Below are 12,995 nucleotides of genomic sequence, written 5' to 3' on the forward strand. Positions count from 1 at the left end.
GGTTTGGTTTTGAAGTGCGGTGTATGTATGGACAGCCATGCTTAACTAAGTATATTACTTGCATATATTGGACGCCCTAGAGAGACAAGTCTGATTTCCTTGAGAGTGTCATCTTCATACTCTTCACAGAAGTGGCTTTTCGGGAATGCCTGAGGATGCTGGGAAGTGGAGTACAAACGAGCTAAACGTTAAGAGGACAGGATTTCAAACACTGTATGGAGGATGTTGAAAATAGCCTTTGTAATCATGATGGGTTAATTTTTGACCTCTGAATTACTATGTAGACACTAAATCGGCCTTTCTTTTATTTAATTTTTACAGCTAATATGTTATTTTCCCTGGGTACATTATGCAGGTAACAAGTTATCCATACAGAAATCCTGGGCTCAGACCTGGAAGCAGTGCACAGGATTTTGCAAGGCTCAGACCCTGAGCTAATTCACCTGCTGAGCCTTTCCCAGCCTTGTTCAGCACCACTGCTGATGTCTCTGCTTTGTGCTTCTGAACGTGGGACGCTGGGAAGCTGGTGCTGGAGGAGCTGGAGGCTGGCATTCAGGAGCCAGCTGGGGTCCACAACTTGCAGATAGGGGCTGAAACTCTGGCTCTGCAAGTCTTAGAGCTGTGGAGCTGATGATAGCAACAGTTCCAGGAGGGATAACTGTACCAAATCGTACGTCCCTTCTGCTTTGAGGGATTTGTCGATGGGGTTTCTCACAGGACTGTCTCTGTATCCCAGCTAAGATTCCTCCTGGATCCCAGAGCGCTGCAAAGCAGGTGGCAGACATGGGGCTTTTGCCTCCATCTAGCAGGGTCGGTGGGCTCAGGTCTTCCCGTTACCTGGCTATTGCCATGCCCCGCTGTCCTGGACGAGGGAGGCTGGCTTTGTTCATGTTTGGTTGAGGGCTCTGTCGAGCGGCATCTGACCGAGCTAAGAATAAAGCGTTTAGTTCAGATGTTTTCTCCTGAAATGCTCAATGTTCAGAACATTTCTGGAAAAGCTTGAGAGGGCAGATAATCCTGTACCTGACTCTGCTCCTAAATTTGTCTACCCTTGAATAATGGCTTTCTTCCGAAAACAAACGTACTCAGTTTGAGGTATCTTTTATCTCTGTAGTATGAAAGGCAGAGCTGCTCTTTTGTTTTCTGGTTCCAGGAAAGCCTGTAGGCCTGTGTGGTTTGCATGCACTAAGAATTTGTATAGCAGTGGTATTTTACGAAGAAGGAGAAAAAAAAAAAAAAAGCAGCAAATTTTCTTCCAGTAACAAGTGTCAGGTTTTTCCCCCTTACTTACTATGTTGTCAGATTTGAAACGGTCACACTGCTTACCATAATGTAACCTCCTATGGGAAGCCATGCTGTGCATGCCCAGAGCCAGAGAGGGGCTGGGGAAGGGGCTGGGGCACCAGTGTGATGGGGGGCAGCTGGGGGGGTTCAGCCTGGAAAGGAGGGGGCTCAGGGGGGACCTTTGCCCTCCCTACAGCTGCCTGACGGGGCTGTAGGCAGGGGGGGTCGGTGTCTTCTCCCAGGGAACAAGGGCCAGGACAAGAGGGAACGGCCTCAAGCTGCGCCAGGGCAGGTTTAGGTTGGGTATTGGGGAAAATGTCCCCACGGAAAGGGGTGGCCGAGCGTGGACCAGGCTGCCCAGGGAGGGGGTGCAGTCACCGGCCCTGGGGGTGTTAAAACCCCCGTCGGTGCGGTGCTGGGGGACATGGGTTAGTGCTGGCCACGGCAGCGCTGGGTGCACTGTTAAGCAGTTGGACTCTGTGATCTTAAAAGGTGTTTTCCAACTAAAATATATCTATGATTCTAATATGTACTTGTGTTTGCACCTGAGGGGTAGAAAAGTATTGTTCTGCCTTTGGGCTGTGGTAGTCTGCAGAGAAGCGATTAACCCAGTGTGTTAGCTGTAAAATCTGTTGCTGTCTTACGTTGCAGTTTTTGTTTCCTGCACCTGCTTTCGTGACGTTTGTTACGCTGGGTCTTAAGTAGCATCGTGTCATGCTGTGCAAGACATCTTTGCTTACCTAGGAGAGCACCTTGCTGTGTACTAGTTTTCTCCTTTCGGCTGGAGTCCCATGTCCTTGGTTTAGCCTTTCTGCTTACCAGGTACGGGAGCATGTAACAGGCTGAGCAGAGGCACGTGGCCGAGCCTCCTCTTCCCTTCAGGAGCTTGTGACCAGAGGCTAGTCTAAGTAATGCTCAGTAATTCTTAGCCCAGTAAGGAGGAGGAAAACAAAACAATCTGGCTGGAAAAGATAAGACCAGTATGCCTTATTTATAGTTCTTGAATCTTTTTTATTTTATTTGCAACTTGGGATAATTTCTGGTCAGTTCAGTTATTCCTGTTCCTGATTGAAGGAATCACTAAAATCAGCACTGCTTTAATATCCTGACCTGAAACCTGCCATGGCTCAGGTACTGAAGTGAATCGGACACGCTGGCTGGAGAATGTTTGCAGTTTGGAAAATACTACTGCCTTTACACTGTCAGGTACGCGTATTTACACAAAACTTCCTCTCTCTCCCCAGGTTCATGGTGTTTTCACTCAGTCTGTGTCTGGTACGACACAGCCCTTCCTGAGACTGCACATACGCTTCTTGAGGTAAGGAGGAATTGATGTAAAGGGTAGTTTTGGCCTGTGTAGCTTGCTAGACAGAGACACTGGGAGAGAATTTATACTTTGTGGGTCTTTGGTTCAATGTGTTGATGAAACTCATAAACAAATCTTTGGTGACTTGGGACATTAATCTATATCTGCATTATAATAATTTAATATTTTATGCTTTCTTGATTGCATTACTTGTCAAATGTCATAAAGTACAAGTAAACAACTGAAGCTGAGTGGTGACTCTTCAGATTTTCAGGCCTGTACACTCCTTGAGATGAGGGGCTGTTTTTTTCTTGGTATTGGCACTGAGTTATACAAGTGTTAGAATCTGTACTGGATATCTAGCCTATAGTACCTTATAATAATACTATAATGAAGTACATCAACATATACATATATTTATAGATGGAAGGACTAAGATACAGGATGAAAATTATGAGTTGACTTGTCTGGCTCTTGAACAGAATCTCCTGGGTGGGAAGGGACGTAACATCCTCATGTATGGTGTAGCTGTTGGTGTATTAAGTATAAGGTTATTCTTTTTAGCTTTTCTGTTTTTCCCAATATGTTCTTCAAAGATTGACCTTTTTGTACCACAGTTATACAAGTATGGGGATATGAAGATGAAGCAGTAACCTTCTACAGAGTACACCAGTTAAATTTTGGCACTAGCTTGCTGTACTTTCAAAAGCAGAAATGTTCATTTTGCTTCAAGTGACTTTATCTTCCAGAGCTTGGTGGGGTGATGGCGCACTAGATACGGAGCTTTGACAAGTTCCATCCTGTGGGTCGCTTTGATGTTAGCCAACTCTAGAGTGTCAGAACAGTAGATTTAATTTCTCATCAGAATCTTCTGGGAACAGTGGTAATATGAGATTATGACTTGTTGTCTCCCAAGTGTTCCCTCAAACATGCACCCCTGCTAGCTCCGTATCAGCTGCTGTACTGGGCTCTCTCTGGCACCAGAAAGCATGCGTCTTCCAGCCCTTTGGGAAGTGCCCATTTCGTGTTTCTATGTGCCTCTCCAGTTAATAAAGTTGTTTGAAAGAGGGAATTCAGAGTAGAAGAGTGGCCACACTTCTGGGTTTGGTTTATATGCAGCTTTGTGTTTAATGCAGCTGGGGCTAGGTACGGAGTTCTGGTCCTGTAACACAGGAGGTTGCATCACCTGGGATGGGTGTTGCAGAGCTGGCTGTGATTCAGCTGATACGGTTTTAAGCAAGACAAGGGTATCTGCATTAAATTTCAAAGTTTTATATTAAACCTGATGTCATTTTTCAGCAGGGATAGGCTCTTTAATCTTCTTGTTATCATGCTCTAGGGGAGTTACAGGGACGGTAACATCTGTGCTTGCTGTATAAGGCTGACTGCTGTTTCAGGAGTCAAGTTCTGCTTTTATCCACCATTTCTTAATAACAGGGAGTGTAGGCCCTGCACCTTCCCACAGGAGGCTTTACAGCACGGCTGTAACTACTGGCATTGCGATGAGGGCCTTGGGGCTCCATCACTTCTCATTGACTTGTGAATACTGCTGAGATCCAGAGCGCTCCAGGAAAGTTAGGAGGCATGTTGGTTGCAGGCAAGGGAGAGTCAGTAGTCAGTCAAACCTTCTGCTTGGTAGGTGGGCACAGATGACTGAAGAGGTTGAATCATGGCTGTAGTCAATGGGTATGGAATGGATATTCTGCCTCTGAGAGTATCTTGGAGATCCTCCAGCCTCAGCCTTCCCACAGAAGAGGGTTGAGAGGAAAGGGGTATGATTTCCCTCTACTATCTTCCTCTTTGTTTCTGTACTCCTTCCTTTCGTTTTTGTTTATAATCATTCTTTAAAGAAATAACATAAAGTGCCCTTACAGATTTTCATAATTTTACCAAAATAAAAGGGCGGTGCATAGGAGTCTCATTCATCACCTTTTGTCACCAGACTTGATTTGACATCTGAGACTACAGAGAAACTTTGGCAAGTGCAATGATTTCCCGTGTGGGGGTAATAACAGAGAAAAAAGCTGTCACTTGAAAACAGCAGGAGCTGCATTAGCAAATATAAATTAAACAGATGGCTAAGATACTGCAGCTGTCGCATAGAAGCTCCAGGAAGATCTTTAGCTTATAGCTGCAGGAGGCTATTTTAAAAGGAAAGATGAAAACAACAGCAAAGCAAACTTTAGCGCGGTGAAAGAGACAATAGAGCCATTCAGATGATTACATGAAATTTACCCAGCACTGATTTAGTTCTTTTTTTTCTTCACCTTTTCAAATCATAGGACTCTAAAATTAATTCAGGATTGGCTATTATAAGGTCACATTCAGATTTTCGTGTTATGGGTTCATCTTCTGGTTTAGAGGTACTCTTCTGTACGAGGCGCTGGCTCTGACACATCTCTGGGAAGCGGGGAGAAGTGAAACACCTCGTGCAGTTTTGATCTTGAACTGTTTGGTTTACAGCTGTTGCAAGAAAAACTTCTTATGAAAGAATTGTTTATAAATAAAATGTTTGTGGAGAATCAGTGTTAAAAGTGCTAATGTTTTGGTGGAGGAAGCACCTGCATTTAAAGCGTCTTGCACGTTCAGTCTTAAGGAAACATTTTTCAGACCAATTTTCAGCTGAAAAGTGACTGCTCTTTTCCTTTGTGAAAGAAGTGATAAAACTGCATCCAAGTATGTTTATGTTAAAATACACACATACGTTAAAATACATGCACGTGTTAAAAAGAGGACAAATTGGAATTTCAGTGCTGTTTCTCAGAGGCCAAAAGGCAACTAGTTTTCTAAATGCTGTCTGTGATGTATTTTCCTCAATTAGGAATGATAAGTTTGTCATAGATACCTCGTGTGTAAGCAGAGACTGGTTCTGCTGCCTTTATAGTTAGATGATGGAGATTGAAGAAATTGGTGCAGCTGCATTTGAAGCCCAATGTTTTACATTCAAAGAAACAGTGTGCACAAATGGATTCCTAGGTGGGCTGGGTGATTTCCCAGAGTTCTGCTTGTCCTATTTGTTTGTTTGGGGTTTTTTTACTGCAAAAAATTTCATGTACTTACGGTTGACTTTTAAAATTATACTTAATATGCAGGAAAATCTGGATTTATATTGCTTGTACTGCAGCCCTTTGTGCAAAATTAGTATATCTTCAATTCTCCGTGTTTTTTTCCAAATTGTGTTGTTCCTTTACAATAAATATTTTAGGTGCAGTTGGGTCTAATCCAAACTTTGTTTACAAAGGTGATTTGAGAGCTGCAAAAAATTACATATCAAAAAAATCTTTTGTTCTTCGGTATTTATCCTTCCTCCCATCATCCCCACAAAGTGTGAGTACATAAGCCCTAGCATGCTCTGAATGTTGGTGAACCTCCATTCTGTTAGAGCTAGGAAGTTCAGCATCGAGATGTAAATGCTCTTCACTGGCTAAGTCTTTAACCTGTCCTAGACTTTTTCCTGATCTCAGTGGTTCAGGACACAAATTATGTAGGGCATCAAAGGTCAAAAGCAACAGCTTGAGCTTATTTGTGTGAGCTTGCTGAAAACATGGAGCCTGTCTTCCCATACCGTTCAGGGTGCTTCAGCTGGCTCTCTCCGCTGAAGTGAGCTCCTCATCATTTCACCGCATTTCCTTTGTGGTTGCGGCTTCATGCTTCAGTGTAGAACAGAACAACTGATCATGCCGAGTCATCGTTGTTTCAGCACTTTAAATTTCATTTCTACCCCTGCAGAAACTTTGGAGCAGTTATAAATTCCAGAAAACTAAGAGGAAAAAAGCCTCAGCCTGAGTGTCTGTCTTTTCTTCCATTTTTGCTTGAGAGACAAAGTTGGCCTTGAAGTGTACTTGAACTTGGGAATGATAAATGTGGGATATCTCTGTCAGCGACGGGGGATGTTCAGAGTAGGTGACCTTCCACTGGGAGGCCTGGCCTCAGCCTCCACATATTTGCTACTAGACTTTTGCTCCAAATGACTTTGCTAAACTTCGCTGCCAGGATGTGCTCAGCAAGGGAGCAGTTCTGTGTGGGCAGGACCCAGGGCACGCAGAAAGATTACGCACTGAACCCTGCAGATTCCCTGTGAATTTCTTCCTGGGAAGAAATGAAGGGATCAGTCATCGTGATCAGAGGCTGAAGAGAGATGAGAGCTAAGAAGGGATGGGAAGGAGCTAAAAGAGATGAGTGGAACGGACAGAAGCAGAGGGGTGAGACAGCTTTGCCTTTAAGATGGTTAACCTTAAAATTTCCTGCTGAGTATCCCAAAGGCAAGGATGAACTTTCCCAGCTAGAAATGTAGTTACTGTCTAATGGCCATATTCCATCCTTGATCTTCAGGCCAACCTTCTAGTGATACCAACAGAGGATGCCATGGAGGATGGAGGGGTACGAGCTTGCTATGCTGTAGGTATGGCAGATTGAGTGCTGTCTGGCCTGTGGCACAGAGCTAGTGGGGAAAATGTCTTTATATTTTGAAAGAAGGCTGTGACATTAAATTTTATGTCATATCAGGTTTTAATATCTAATTCTCATTGATTAGGAACAGCTGCTTACATGCAAAAGCTATGCTAGTGGGAAAAGGAAACATGATCTAGCTTTTTCTAATGCTCTCATGACAGGAAAATGCTTTTTTAACTGGAAATAAGAAAGCCCAGCCTTTTGGTGCTGTAGCTTTGATCTGTAGCTTAGCCAATCTGCAAAAAGATTTCATGTATTTTGGCTCTTACTTGAACTTTGTGCTTTTTAAGCCTAGTCCAGAACTGTTGAGTCTCTTTTTTAGGTCAGCACTGTTCTTCATGCTGTGTAGACAGGTACAACGGTGACTGAGAGAACATGCAGTGATTATAAATTACTGCTTATTATTATGCTTATCATTTCAGAGGACACATAAATAATTCTGAGGTGCAACAGAACATCGCATCAGGTAGTCCTGGTATGTGGGCTGTGTATTCTTACAGTGCTATGTAGTAAATAATAGGTTACTGATGAATTTATAGTAGCTAGTCTTTTTCTGATTTGTCTCAATAGCAGAGAAGATTGAGTTTCATGTTTAGTTTTGCTTTAAAGTGGATTTAGCTTTACTTTCCAGTGGAAAGCAGCTGAATACACCTGCTTAAATTTTGGTAACAAAACCATCTTTCATATGGAAATCAAATTTTCCTTATTGTTAAGTAGATTACTTCCCTAACTATGGCAATTTCTGTCTTTGAATTTTGAACTCCATTCCAAGTTCAAGCATGTCAGTGTGAATCAGTCTGTGGAAAGTGTTTAGCACGTTTGTAACCCACCACAGATTTGAAACACGGTTCTGCCAAAGTCTTAAGGTGTAGTGCATAGCTTTGGTGCTGTGGCTGATAGAAAGTTGTGTGCCATTGCAGATGGATATGGAGAGACACCCTTCTAAAATAAATACAGGTATCCACTGGAGAAAAGCCTTTTGGAGGTGTGAAACAGATGAGTTTCCTTTCCTTGTGTAAACAAGCCCTTAGGTGATAAGATTTGCTGCAGACTTCTAGCAAGATGCGGAAATGTTGAAAGGCAAAACATAAATGCACTGCAGCTGGCAGCTGCAGGCCACCAGCCTGAACAGCTCAGAGTAAGGCTGAACAGGACTAGGAAAAAATGGCAAGTCGTTTGGGAACCTGGCATGATGGCACCTCTCCACCTTTGTTAGGACACAAGAAACAATTGGTTATTCGATGTTGTTTTAAACTTGAGTGAGAAAACTAGAGTCTTGAATAGAAAATAATAGTACTAGCACAGTTAATAACTGTTGTGTGAACTGTTTTCTTGTACCACAGCCTGTGGTCTTTGCAGCTGTATAAGTAGTTTCTTGGCAGTAATTCTAGTGCTGTTAATATTCTGTTCTTTTCTACTTGGCAGAATATTATCTGACCAAGGCTTTACCTTAATTGCCTTTATTCCTTTGGTTTCTTGCTTCTTAAAGGAAACCAAAAAAACCACCCAACAATTTTTGTATAAAACAGTAAAGTCAAATGCATTTGCTGCTGAAGAGATCTCTTTACAGAGGGCTCTGTTGCTTCTGGCTCATTCACGTGAATAAATGAATGCAGAGGCTTGGGATTGTGAAAGTAGTAAATACACATCCTTCATCTGCAGTCTCCAAAGTAATCTTGTTCAGAGGTACCCTGCAAGGTTTTGCCAGCATAACTGTATTTCATTCAGATTCTGTGGCAGTCACCCTTAACTGCTATGCAATATTCTACGCTAGCTTCAGTTAGATGCCACCAAAAATGTCCTTCTGCCAGGACAGCTTGTTTTTTTCAGGGAAGTGGTATTAGCTGTTCTGGCAAAGTAACTTTTTTGCCTGTGTAAACCGCATCTCGCCTAGGCAGATTTGCTAGTATAGCTATTTTAGCAAAGCTTTTCTACTGTAGAAAAGACCTTATTGATAATACTGTGAGGTTCCCACAGCAGATGAAAGGCACAATACAAAGGGCTTTACAAACATGAATTAAGCTTCACAACACCCTTGTAAAATAAATCATTCTTCTAGCTTGCCAGTGTCTCGTTGCTTTTAATATGAGATGTGTTGCGGGGATGAGAAGGAAGTGTGGACGATTCAGAGTTGGGGAAATTAATGTCTGCTGGCATTGTAGCATCAATAAACTAAACAAATTTCTAACCTGTTGGAACCCTCTGCCATCTCTGATGTTTAAAATGTCCTAGCAAAATCAGTGGTTTAGAGTATCAAATAGCTCTGGTTGCAGGTTTCACCTGATAGTTGACAGTATGAGGAGTTCTAATGCTGGCGCTTGGCAATTCCTTTTTTCCTGAAAACCTGGGGCTGGCTTTCGTGTATGTGGTGTTCTCATTAATGCTGGTTTTAACGACAGTGTTCTCGCGGAGTGGTTTGTATTAGACGCTTGCAGTCTCATACCGTATGTGTGGTGTGAACAGCTTACACAGTTAAGGGATCTCAAATGGAATGGAGAGAGGAGCAAAACTATGACAGGTTTGTTCTCAAGAATGATTGTAAAGTCAAGTCACTCAAAAATTAGTCTGATCTCAGGTTTGCCCACGTGATCTTAAGTCAGACGTTTTTGTGTGCCAATTATCGTGTAGTCTTTAATTATATTTTCACATTATTTTTATTCCCTTTCATATCTTAGGGAACAAGGAATAGAAGAACTCTACTAGGATGTAGATTAATTTTCTTCTTTACCATAAAGCAGCATTGCTTTTGAGTTCAGCCTGTAAACTTGGGGCAGGCACAGGCATGTCTGGGGTCCTTTGTTAATACAGGACCCAGGATGTGGCTTTGATACATCTATCAAAGATACAAAAAAACCAAGCTGTGCAAATTACCCTCTTCCCAGGTCAGGGCCTTCATGCGATGGTCATTGTTTTCACAAACAAGATACCTTTCCTCTCCAAGTATGGTGAGGGACTCACTTTGGAAAAGCTGTTCCAGATCTGAAGTCTGAGTGATGGTGAAGACATCTGAGCTGTGTTCGCATCCTGAACCCTGCCTGCCTGCCAGGGCAAGTTCCACTCACTGGCCGGCGGCGTGCTTGATCCTCCAAGAGGTACTTGACCTAACAGGAGTATTTTTGTGCTCTGTTTCCACAGCAACAGCACAGTTTCTTTCTTCCCCACGCACCACCCCCCCCCCCCAGGTGGCTGTTGCTTTGAGAATTAGACCTGTGGAAAACCTTGGCCACCTTGTCCTCATTGAGATTTCAGCTTGCGCAGGTCAAGAGTAGGAGTAGGATGGGGAGCGTGTGACTCTCGGCAGAGCCGGTGTGATTATGAAATGACAGTGGAAGGAACGAGTCCTGCTTAATGGTGGGGATTTAGTGTTAAATAAAATGATTGTGTTGAAAGTCACGTCTCTTTCTAAGCTCCACAAATGAAATGCCTGGGACAAGGACATTAACAACGATCATTTTAGCCCTTCACACATGCTTTTGTATCATTTAGGACCCACGTCCACTTTGTGCACGTGTTCCCGTGCAGTACAAAACCAGGTGTACGTTCTTCTGTCCACCTGCTCGCAGACACCTTTTGTGTGCCTGTCACGTTAAGAAACGTGTTCTTCTGTCACAGCATTCATCCTGGCTTTGTGGGGAAGGGACACGGCAGGTTTGATTGCTCCAATGGAATAGGAAGTAAATGTTAAGGCACCTCTTGGGCACGGTACCTCCTGTAGGCAGCAAGACGCTTCCCTGTGAACTGAAGTACGCGTGTCTGTACAACATCTGCTGCTGCATGGAGGCCTAAGAAGCTTTCAATTTTTGAAATACTTCCATAGATCAGCCCCTTCTCATTATTATTTAAAGATGGGTGAGAACAGAAGCATATGATTTGGTATGGGTATCTTGCTAGGGTTGGCTTTTTTCGTCTGTAGTGAAGAGAAGAGTCTCTTCATATGTGGGTGCCTAATGCAAGCCTAAATACAATTGCTTCATTTTTTCAACTGTTTTATTTTGTCTGTTCCCCACTATCCTGGTCCTAAGAACTAAAGGGTCATCTTTTCCTGCAGAACATATAATTTGCAGTACCAAGCTGCTCCCTGTGATTTTGTGTGTGTGCGTGTCCATCCTTTACTTCCTTTTCTTAGGAATTGCATGTTCTAGGGAACATTGTAATAAGTACTGTTCTGCTGTTAACACACTCACTAACAGTCTATGTTGTAGAATAATTTAAAATTGCATTTAATTTAAAATTCACACAAGTCAGTTACATTATTTAATACTAGATGCGGGAACCTTCCTTCCTTTAAGAGTGAGTATCTAAGGAAATATGTGTCACTATGTTATGCTTTTGCAATAAAGGCTTCTGCTTGCTGTCAAGAGCGTGGTGGCTCTTCACCATCAGTATTGTAGTTCCTAATAGTTTTGAGTCAAGGTGCCAGAAATGTTGTATTTTTCTCTTGACAAATAGTAAGTGGGCGTGTTGACTGTCAAAATCAAAGGCTAATGGATGAAACCACATAATCTGGGGTTACAATGGAAAGGCATGTTATTCAGAGCCATCTTTACAGTGCTGAGGCCAAAATTTCACTGGTGCTTAGCTATTTAAAATGTAAAAAGCTGATAAGGATCAAGCATCTAAGTCAGAAATTTCATATATGTACAAACCCCCAAAACTAATTAAAATACCTTTTATTATCTTCTAATAAGCACATCTGGGTGTACTTTTCCTGTTAAAGATCTTGTATTTAGTTCAAAGATGAAGAGCATTCCAGTAGTGAACTTTTTTAAAATCGAAAATGAAGTTTGTGATTTCAAGTCTTGCATTGCTTGACTTCAACTATTTGTGGCTGTATATTTTAGTTCACTCTAGAACTTGTTTATTGAAAGACCTGTGTAAATTCCACGTCTGTTTAGCGTTCAGTAGTTTACCGTTAAGCTACTTGACACAAGTTAAAATTTATGGTTAATACTGTCTTGATTAAACAGCACTCATTATCACTCACTGTGATGTGGCCAAATCAGTTTCCTAGCAGATGTCTCAATAAAGAAGCCATCCTACTATAGCATGTCGAAATTGAGTGTATTGCAGGAATGTTTTGCATTTGCACAGCATCTTTCATTTCAAAGCACTTGACGCAATCCTGTATGGTACTGGGAAAACATCGGGTAATATAATGACCAAAGCAAATTTATACATTTTAAAGAGCTACAGGCCATTTTGTAACTTCAACAGATGTCTTGCACTAAACACTAAAAATTGTATACAAAATAGGTGTCTAGTGGTTTCTAACACAGAACTCAGTCTATATAGCTTGCAGAAGAAGGATTGGGTTAACCCTCTGAAGGCTGGAACAAGATGCCTCTGTAGATAGTAAATATTTCAAACCACAGATTCAGATGAGTTTTAAGTAATCCTTTGCTCTTCAAGCTTCTCCTCTCTTATTTTTTTTTTTAGTACTGTTTTATCACCACAGGAAATATTTGTGATTCCCCATCTTTCCCTTGGTTTATTCTTTGGTGCCTGCACGCAGCATCGCTTCAAACTCCTGTTGCGTGGGCTTTGCCAAACTAACTGAAAACTGAAGTGCCAAGGACGTTTTATTCTGTATGCAGTGTTAGGTTCATAGCTATGGGTAAGATGTTCCTCCCTAAGTCCTCGCAATTTGTTTTTATGTATTTTGTTACTTCAGTTGGAGCATGCAGGGAAAGCTGATACAAATCCTAATTGTGTGTATGCAAACCTAAGGATTTTCTGCGTTCAGATTGTTTGCCTGTAATGTGCTTTTCGAGCGCCCGTTTTCCAGCCTCTCCAGCATTCAGAAATTGTGTTATAGTTGAAATGTAGCACAAAGCAGATACCTGACACATGATACCAAACAAGTCCCTGCCTAATTTTTTTTCTGTTTAAGAATTGGACTAATCATGTTTTACATTTACTTAATGGTTACATTTATCGATTGTATTTTACAGAT

The 12,995-nt window shown here is 42.1% G+C and overlaps 1 protein-coding gene across 4 annotated transcripts in view; it reads left to right on the forward strand.

The window, feature by feature from the left end:
• NDST2 (N-deacetylase and N-sulfotransferase 2) overlaps positions 1-12,995 on the forward strand; it is a 136,869-nt gene that overhangs the window by 50,238 nt on the left and 73,636 nt on the right. For all 4 annotated transcript variants that reach the window (XM_055793803.1, XM_055793807.1, XM_055793802.1 and 1 more), the window contains one exon: positions 2,529-2,602. The gene's annotated coding sequence lies outside the window, so the exon portion shown is untranslated. The remainder of the gene's footprint in view (positions 1-2,528; positions 2,603-12,995) is intronic.

The sequence above is a fragment of the Falco peregrinus genome, chromosome 1 (genome assembly GCF_023634155.1).
Source record: "Falco peregrinus isolate bFalPer1 chromosome 1, bFalPer1.pri, whole genome shotgun sequence".
Lineage (NCBI taxonomy): Eukaryota > Metazoa > Chordata > Aves > Falconiformes > Falconidae > Falco > Falco peregrinus.